Source organism: Camelus dromedarius, chromosome 15 (assembly GCF_036321535.1).
Source record: "Camelus dromedarius isolate mCamDro1 chromosome 15, mCamDro1.pat, whole genome shotgun sequence".
NCBI classification, from domain to species: Eukaryota; Metazoa; Chordata; class Mammalia; order Artiodactyla; family Camelidae; genus Camelus; species Camelus dromedarius.
In genome coordinates, this window is record NC_087450.1 from 756537 (window position 1) to 766708 (window position 10172).

The 10172-nt window shown below is 36.1% G+C and overlaps 1 protein-coding gene across 3 annotated transcripts in view; it reads left to right on the forward strand.

Moving 5' to 3' along the window:
- The window catches only part of LOC135323016 (uncharacterized), a 92912-nt gene that overhangs the window by 44275 nt on the left and 38465 nt on the right, over positions 1-10172 (forward strand). The gene's annotated exons all lie outside the window — the stretch shown is intronic.

The window sequence follows — 10172 nt, forward strand, 5'->3', positions numbered from 1 at the left end:
CTTATCAAGTAAAAATATATATGCCCACAGGCTCACTTTGACTCTCATGACCTAACTGTAAACTTCAAAATGAGTTAGAAGTTTAGCGGAACAGAATCATGGTGAGCTAAGGGAAATTTCACCTTTATGAACAAGTTTTTCCACAAAGAAGACTTTCATAGTGTGGAGCTAAACCAATGAATCCACAGTACTCTCAACTTAGAAACAGGTGGATCACAGGTGGCAACTGATTAAGTGACAATTTCTTCATCAAAAAAATAGCAAGTGCTTATTATTTGCTGGGTGCTGTAGGGATATAAAGTCCTGCTGTGAGAACATCCAGTGAGTAGGAGCAGTGCATAGAAAAAACTATCATCCAGTGTACATAGTTTTAGGTGTTAGAGGTGATAAGTGTGGTATTTTCATCTGGGCATGCCAGAGAAGGCTTATGATGGAGCTGGAACTGAAGAGTTTATGACGTAGAGGATGAAGGGTGTGGGAGAGGGAATGAACAGGGCACCCCAGACCAGCGGGCCTCAGATACACCTATCTGGCTGTGACAGGAGGTATACCAGGAATATGGTGTAAAATGGCAGGTTATGAGGTTGGAAACAGTTCTAAGCCAAAATGTAATGCACCCAGAATGCCAGGCTATCTGGAACTTACGTAAACATTCTGAAAGCAGCGGGAATCCAAATAGTTTTGGGGTACAGGGAAGTAGCATGTGCAAAACTACAGCCTTAGAAATAATCTGAGAAATACTGGTTTAGGTCTGTCAGCCGCGGGAGGCTGGAGAGGGATGAGAGGAGGTGAGCTGCCCAAGTGGAAAAATGCACAAGGAGCTGACATGATGCGTGAGGAGCTGACATGGAGCAAAACAGCAGTTTATCGCAGTACAAGCGGGTGAAGCGCGTCCTCGGGCGTATGCGCTTGTCTTTTTATTATGCCCGCGCATGCGTATAGTTCATAATACTTTCTCATTCTATTGGCACATGCATACATTTACTTCCCACCTCACACACATGCAAGTTATTGTGAACTTTGACCTTGGTCCCATGGCCTACTCACTTAAGACTGTCGACAAGGTCACGACAATTCCAAATGATACTTGGATCTTTCTAGAGGTGCACCAGTATTTAAGAGCCCACGGTCTCCAGTCAAAAAACACTGCACTGTTTTTAAACAGCAGATAATAGCTGAAAGCCAAGGGTCTATTTAAACTTGGAACAATTTTGAAAGAAAGTTACAAAAGATCTTCATCTGGTGCTTAAGTTGTACAATCAGAGAATTCACATGAAAAGGCACTGCCAGGTCCTGATAAAGAGGGGAAGAACTGGTAGGAATGTTAAGGGCTATGCAATTTGCAACAGGTGGTTAGCATTGCAGAGCTAGGAAAGTCAAGCCCCCGAGGCTCCCTGTGAATGTGCACCTTCACAAGGCATTGGAGGAAGGGGTCAGATGGGAGAGTGGTGAGCAGGTCAGAGACAATTCATTCCTGAACTGACGGTGGTAGGGTGTGCCTCATAGAGGTATTCAGGAGATGTTATGGGAAATAAAACTGGCATGATCTGGCCAGGTTCAGAGCCCAGATGACAGCAGGGATAGTCACAGTCTTCAAAAACTACAAATACAGGAGCAACTCAGAACTTCAGTGAAGGAAGGGGAAAGAGCCCCGCTTAATCAGTTAATCATATAAGATACTTGAGTTATCTAAGCCTCACTCTCAGGTTTATGGGATATGCAAGAAGCAACTGCAATCTGAGATGATAACCAAGAAGTAAAATTTGTCAATAATGTTTGCAATTGTTTTAAGATGAAGATGAAGAGAAAACAAGGCCCAAAAGAACACCTGGGAAATACATATTCAGGAAACAAGAGAACCAGGAAAGGAATGGCTAGAGAAGTGTGGAGTGGGGGTAAGGGCGGCTTTTTATGGGCCAGATACTGCCAGCCGGTCAGAAACCACCAAAAGAAAAGTACCTCATTCTGTACACAAGGGCCAACTCCTTACCCTGGTATTAGCAAAATACTAAGAGGAAATCATAAATAAGGGCCAGCTCCACAAATGTCTCAACAACAAAGTTTAAACAGATATGGGGAGGTTGTTAGGTTAGAGAATTCTTTTCAAACATATTTTTAGCTAACAGCACCGTGTAGGGAGAGGATGAGACTCTTAATTTAACCTCCATTGAGTCTGAGGGTAGGTAAGTTAAAAAATAATCAGAAGCCTGTATGAAGTTCTCATAAGAGCCATATAAGTAGCTGAATAGGGCAATAAAGCAGGACACAGCAGAGCTGGGAAACAACTCCGGTTCTGTTATCCTAATCAGATGCACCACCCAGGCATGTTAAGCTCAGCTGAGTCTCCCATGAGACAGTTAAGGGGAGGCTTCTTCTGAACACTGAACTATGAAAACCCATTCGTGCTGTACTCAAAAGAAAAAAAGAAAGGAAAATGCCCAAATACTGGGTGAACCTTTATGCTATTAAATGCCAATACCATCAAAGACATTAAAAATAATGTTGTAGAAGACTAATTACAGCTAATTAGATTGGGGACATTTCATAATACTGCTCACTTATCCAACCAATGTTTATTATGTCCCTACTAAGTGCCAGGCCCCAGACTAGGTGTTAGGGAGTTGTGAATAAGAAGTTTATGTCTAGTAAACAGGCAACAATAATACTATATGAAGTGACAAATGCTATGGTGGAAAAAGGTATCACAGGGTACACTGAAGCACTTGACCCAGTCTTAAGGAGGTCAAAGGGGAGTTCAAAAACATTTCCCAGAGATCAGGCTCTGAAACCTGATGTCTGACTAGCCAGGCCAAGTTGAAGGAAGGAGACACTCAAAAGCTAGGAAACCAGCCCAGAAGGGGTGGGAGAGAACTACGTAGGACAGTAAGGCGACAGGAGAGAAATACACCAATGTGCCTGCAAACAGTTTGTAGGTCACACTAAGAGCCCCAGGGGAGAGTAAAGATTTACATGAAGAGGTGCCTATAAAACATCCAGTTGAAAATTTCTGACAGGCATTTAGAAGAATATAAAAGAGCCTTAGGGACTAGAGATGCAGATTTGGATCCCAACATAGAGACAGTAACTAAAGCCACAAGAACACCAAAGTTCTAGCGGGAAGTGCGGACAGTCTCCACACTGAGAGGTGATGGAGAGGCCCAGGGAGACTCCCAACGCATCAACCTGTAAGAAGGTGGCAGAAGGAAAAAAAATCATTCCCCTTACACATTAAGTGATAAGACTAGGAATCTAGCTGAATATACATACATATATATATATATATTTCTTTCCCTTGACTTTATTTTTTTGGTCAGTTAAGCTTTTCTAAAATTATACTGTTACAATTTGTCAATTTCTAGTGATTAGCATGTTTCAGTCATATATATACACAAATATATTCATTTCACACTTTTTTCATTATAGATTACTACAAGATATTGAGTATATTTCCCTGTGCTATACAGAAGAAATTTGTTTTTTTAATCTATTTTTATATATAGTAGTTAATGTTTACATATCTCAAACTCTCATTTTGTCCCTTCCCATCCCCTTTCCCCCAGTAACCATAAGACTGTTTATTATGTCTGCAAGTCTCTTTCTGTCTTGTAGATGAGTCCATCAGTGACTTTTTTTTAGATTCCACATATGAGTGATATTATATGGTATTTTTCTTTCTCATTCTGACTTCCTTTACTTAGACTGATGATCTCCAAGTCCATCCATGTTGCTGCAAATGACATTATTTTATTCTTTTACATGGCTGAGTAGTATTTCATTATATAATTATACCACAGCTTGTTTATTCAGCTATCTTTTGATGGACATTTTAGGTTGCTTATAGTAAATAGTGCTGCTATGAACATTGGGGTGCATGTGTCTTTTTGAATTAGATTTCCCTCCAGATGTATGCCCAGGAGTGGGATTGTTGGGTCATAGGTTAGGTCTGTTTTTAGTTTTTTAAGGAATCTCCATACTGCTTTTCATAATAGCTGCAACAAACTACATTCCCACCAGCACTGTAGGAGGGTTCCCTTTTTTCCACACTCTCTCCAGCATTTATCATTTGTGGACTTTTTAATTATGACCATTCTGATTGGTGTGAGGTGATACCTCATTGTAGTTTTAATTTGCATTTCTCTGATAATTAGCGATACTGAGCATTTCTTCATGTGCCTATTGGCCATTTGTTTGTCTTCATAGGAGAATTACTTCTTTAGGTCTTCTGTCCATTTTTGGATAGGACTGTTTGTTTTTTTGTTATTAAGTTGTATCAGCTTTTTTTTTTAACATTCTGGGAATTTAGCCCTTGTCAGTTTCATCATTTGCAAATATTTTCTCCCATTCTATAGGTTGTCATTTTGTTTTGTGTATTGTTTTCTTTGCTGTGCAAAGATTATAAGTTCAATTAGGTCTCATTTGTTTATTTTTGCTTTTATTTCTATTGCCTGGGTTTACTGCCCTAGGAGAATATTGCTAAGATTTATTTCAGAGAATGTTTTGCCTATGTTTTCTTCTAGGAGTTTTTTTTTAATTGAATTACAGTTAGTTTACAATGTTGTGTCAATTTCTGGTATACAGCATATTGCTTCAGTCTAGCTGTATATTTAAAAAATTTATTTATACATTAAAATATTGCACATAGGAAAATGTTAACAGTGATTACTTTAAGTGATTTAAGATTACAAGTTTTACTTCAAAATAAATGTAATAAATGCATAATTAGAAAATAATTAATTTATTTTTGAAAGTTAAAATGTTTTTTCTTCTATTACAAAAGCAATGTTAAATGGTCCTTAAACAAACATGATGATAAATCATGGTAAATTTGTTACTAAAGATAGGAGGGTTTTTAAACTTCTTTGAATACAGCTGATTTAATTCTGTAGATCTTTATTCAAAAATGAATTTCAAAGAAATCAAATTATTTCAAGAGTGAAGGGAGGAGCTCTTTAACATAGTAAAGCACATACTACAGTTATTGCAAAGGTACTGGAAGGCCCCCCCCACACTCTCTCCCTCCCTTCCACCAGCAATAAAGGAAGTGCTGCCCCCTGGTGGAGGACGGCTCAGTAAGCCTATGCGGCTTCCACTGCCAAGCCCACGACTGACCTTCATTTCCAGCCTGCGCACAGGGTAAGGCAAGTCCTGTTACTTTCCCAACAGCACACATTTATGTAAAGTATCTCCAATATGTCACCTCACAGGACAAAGAGCATCCTAGAAAACTGGGAGAATACACACATTTGCCTTCTCCTCTACAGTCAGACACCCAAGATAGGATGGAGTCTGATCTCCGAGGCAGACAGCATTATCTGAGGTATGACCTAGAAAGGGAAAAAGTGACTGAAAAAAAATGGCACTTCATGGACCTACAATAAAACAGATGCACATGAACAAAGTGGAGATGTTAATAGTTTTGATCCAGAATTCTGACCTTGCTTGGAACCAGTAACTTGAGTTTTCAGTTAATATTAACATAAAGTGTCTATTGACAGATAACCTTAAGATAATGACAAGTGGTCGTGGTCACTAAATGACACCATGTCATGACATAATTTGAAGAGTAAAGAAAAGTTCTGTCCATAGAGGGAATTGAAAGGCCAAGGATTCTATTACTGAGTGAGTGAATTTTGATAGATCAGATCTGTGGGTTCAATGTTCACATATATGAAATGAAGGCACAAGATTAGTTTAGTAACTTTCAAGCTTTTTTTTTTTTTTTTACTGTGAGTCATAGTAAGAGACATTTTACAGCAGGGTATCTGAATACACAAAACACAGGTAAGTTTCATGGAACACCATTATCTCTTAAACTTAGGAAGAATAATGTTCATGGAAAGAGAGACAAATGAGATTAAAGCAATTGAACTTTGAAGCAGAAGGGAGATGATTAAAAGAGCAAGATTCTGGAGGAGACATGGGGTAGACAAAAATCAAAAGGACTGATATTAGTCTTGGGAATGATAGGGATCACTTTTTTCTTCACAGACAGGAAGGACGGAAGGAGGAATCAAGAAACAAAAGCCTTTTGAGATTGAGAGGTAGAAAATTGACAGAAGCCTAGCTCTGAAATCTTCAGTCATCTCAATGAGGAGAGTAAAACACTTACTGAGCAGCGTAAGCTCTAGTTGTTAAATAAACATTTTATTTTATGTAGGACTGTTTAACTTTGATTCCTATTTTGTTTTATCACAGTGGAAATTTAATAACTTTCAATATTCATAACTTTTAGTAACTTACTTTACCAGAGTTAAAATTTGATTAGGATTTGACATTCTTAAAGTATTAGTGATGTCTTAGACACATTACAGAAAAAGATTTAAATGAAGAAGCCAACTTAGTAAAGTGTATTCCCTGTGGCCAATATTGGTTAATATTGTTTTCTCCTTAATAATTTGACATTTTCATAAGGAAAATAATCTCAAGTATGCTACCTATAGACTAATTCTAAGGGAAAAACCTGTATTATTATTGTAATGAATGTCATCTGCCTTGTGGAATTAAAAAAAAATTTAAACTGACTCAAAATATTTTTTTAATATATAGTATATACAAGAATTTACATTTAATTTAGAATAATTTTGAGAATTTTGAGATCACATATTCTACTTCTATTAATATAATCTGTATTTTAAAATGTTATTTTCTAGTTTTTATTTATTTCAAATATTTCACTCCAACTCTTTCTTATTTCTTAAAGTAAAAATAAAAATGAGCAATGATTTGCTTTGACAAAGTAATTCTTAAGGGTTTAGCAGCAATAAAGTTTATTTAACCTCTCAGTTTAGATTGGTTTTACTCTGTAACAGCAAATACTGAAGAAATTAGACTAGGTCTGAATAAAGCTGGTGGTGAAACTGAGTTTTCTACAATACCATAATGCAGGAAGTTCTCTTGTAAAACAATATATGTGTCTCTAGAAAAAACCTAAAGTTCTGCAAAATCATACCCTAAAAATACAGACAAGCCACTCAGAACTATGCAGCTTTGTAATCTCTGTACTAGCAAAACTGGTAAGTGTTCTCATAAAATTCTACTATAGTTGAACATTTGCACCCAATACCAGTTAGTATTCTCCTTTGAAATGTAAGTCCACAAGGGCATTCAATTCTGTTAAAGATAAATTGTCAAAATTAAAAATTCTGATCCAGGATGTAGCCTTTCTTCTTTAGATACTACCCTCTTTTTTTTTTTTTTTTTTGAGTAAACATGGGGAAACATTTTCATGGTTTGTGTTCGCAGCTCAGCCAGGTAGTCTAACATTGTAAAAATCCTAGTAGTTCTTGAAGCCATTAACTGGCCTCTGTTTGCCCTCTTCCAAAGGATTGTCAGGTATTTTCCTTAATGTCATCATATATTGCTAAGACTCTGTGAGAAAGCTCATCCCTCAAGGCTTTGAAACATTGTTATGCTGGAGACAATTATTTCTGGACCAATGTGACTTTCACATTATACTGACCTTATCCCTTAATGATGAATGAACTGATTCTCACTACAGAAGTGTGTTATGTAGAAAAAAAGTAGACAGTAGTCTCTAGCTGTCCCATTGCTATGTCATGATTCATGTAGTGGACAGTATTTGTGCACATTCATGTTTATATATACATAGTACCATGTAGTAAAGGAAAAGAGCTTTGGGATTTGGCTGACTTGGCCAGTGGAATCAAATTTAGGTGAATGAGTTTTGGTTATGTGAAGTAAATACTAATTATCTGGTAGGATTCTTTTGGAGATTGAGATAATTTACATAAAACATCTAGCACAGTGATGGGCATATTGCAGAAACTCAACAAGTATTATTTCATTTTCTAGTGATGAATCTTAAGGCTAAAAATACTAAGTGACTAGCTACCCCTGTACATAGCAAAAGTCAGATTCACTATGTAATTCTTATGAGAAATTCCTATACACACATACATAACTGTAGGTTCATAGATAAATGCAGATTCTCCTACAGATTTAAGGTTTATTATTCCCTTAATTGATTAACGTTTCACTAGTTCATATCCTTTTCTATCCAGATATTAAGGCTGATAATGATAAAAAAAATTGGTAGGGAAGCTCTCTCCTTGATGTAACTTCCTATACTAATTAGAATAGGACGCTGTACTAAGGTTGTGTCAGCAGTTTAACTCATGCCTGTTTGCACTTTTCCAGTAGACTATAAAATGTTTCCCTAGCTGCCTGATAATAGTCTGACATTGGCAAATTCATTGCTTCCTTTTTAAAAAAATGGCATCTCCCCCGGTCAAAATAAAATATAGCAGGTTGCTTGTTTTATGTTACTGCATTATGTTGATTGTGTGAGTCTTCCTTTAGAGTAATTTATAAATGAATATGAAATTCATTAATGTGAAGTTAACACATTTCTATTTTTTTCAGTAAAATTTCTTCATGTTAAGATGGTCAGTATTTTATTCTTTTATTTATAGATAAAATTATAGCAACAAAAATTATTTTCTTTTCCCCAGCTTTCCACCTTTTAGTATAAAAAGGAAAGAATATCTTCTTTGTTTCTATAACAGGTTTGTTTACAGTATCTGCGGTTATTTACCTCACAGCACCGTTTGCAGTAACATTGCAGATTCTGCATGCTCTAGATTTTAAGATGTGCTGTATGAGTTTGTAGTTGTTGTAATTTTGTTGTTTTATGTTTTGAAATGTTAAGAATTAGAACTCACAGAATTTGACATCCCAAGTTTTCATTAGGTTTTTGAGCTGTTATGAATATTAAAAGTTATAATTAGGGATCTAAATTTGCATGTATTAAGTGATTAATTTTGAAATCATATTACACACAATAACATTTGTTTAGAGTCAATCGATATGTTTGATCAAATTTAAGAGGCATGAGATACACATTTATTTTAACTATAAGAAAGAAAAAAATGCTACTCTTTAAATTATGGCATCTCATCAATTTCTGAGAAGCTGAGACATGAAAACAAATATGTGCCTTTAGACTCAATGAAATATTTCAGGTGTGTATTTAGACTTGAGGTCTCTTCTTTGGCGAGGAGCAGATTTTGTGTTGCTGGTTGTTGAAAACCCTGCTCAATACTATGTATCTGCACAGCTATGCTGGTTCTTCTTGTTCATTCATTTGTTCCCTCCTTTAGTATTTATTGAGTGTCCTTCAGGTGCAAAGCTATGTCATGTTTCTAGTCACACAAGATTTCTTCTCTTGGAACTTCTTTTATATATCTGGAATATAACAAAACCAAGTAATTGTTTGATGGTACAACATAGTACTTATGTGTCCATCTAGATTCCAAACTACCATAAAGATTGCTCTTTTTCACATATTATGTATCTGCTTCATTTCCTAGCACATAATTTGTAATTCATTGTAACTTCTTGATTAATAGAAATTTGTTTATAATGATAAGAAAAAAGTGTAGTGGGTACACCTGAAAATGATGTCTGTATGATTATGCTTTAATATAATCAGTATTGAATTTTAGAAAAATGGAATAAAAAATTTTAACTGTAAAATGAGATACCAAAGATTTCTTCAAATAGCTAATGACTTTTCTGGATTTCTTTGACATTCCAAGAAATCTAGAAAAGCCCAGTGATCTGGCAGCTGTGGCTTATTACCCAGGTGCACAAGTGAATTACTGCTTTGAACACTGTGGAATCGTGGAATGAAGAGGTGTCTAGGGGTTCTATTGCTTGGGTAGACTGCCCTAGGAGGACATTGCTATGATTTATGTCAGAGAATGTTTTGCCTAGGTTTTATTCTAGGAGATTTACATTGTCTTGTCTTATATTTAATTCTATAAGTCATTTTGAGTTTATTTTTGTGTATAGTGTGTGGGAGTTGTTCTAACTTCATTGATTTACATGCTGCTGTCCAGTGTTCCCAGCACCATTTGTTGAAGAGAATGTCTTTACTCACTGTATTTTCTTGCCTATCTGTGTCAAAGACTAATTGACTGTAGGTCTGTGGGTTTATTTCTGGGCTTTCTAGTCTGTTCCACTGATCCATATGCCTGTATTTATGTCAATACCTTTCTGTTCTGGTGACTGTAGTTCTGTAGTTTTGTCTGAAGTCTGGGAGGGTTATTCCTCCAGCTTCATTCTTTTTCTTCAATATTGCTTTGGCAATTCTGGGTCTTTTGTGATTCCATATAAATTTAAGATTATTTGTTCAAATTCTATAAAAAGTG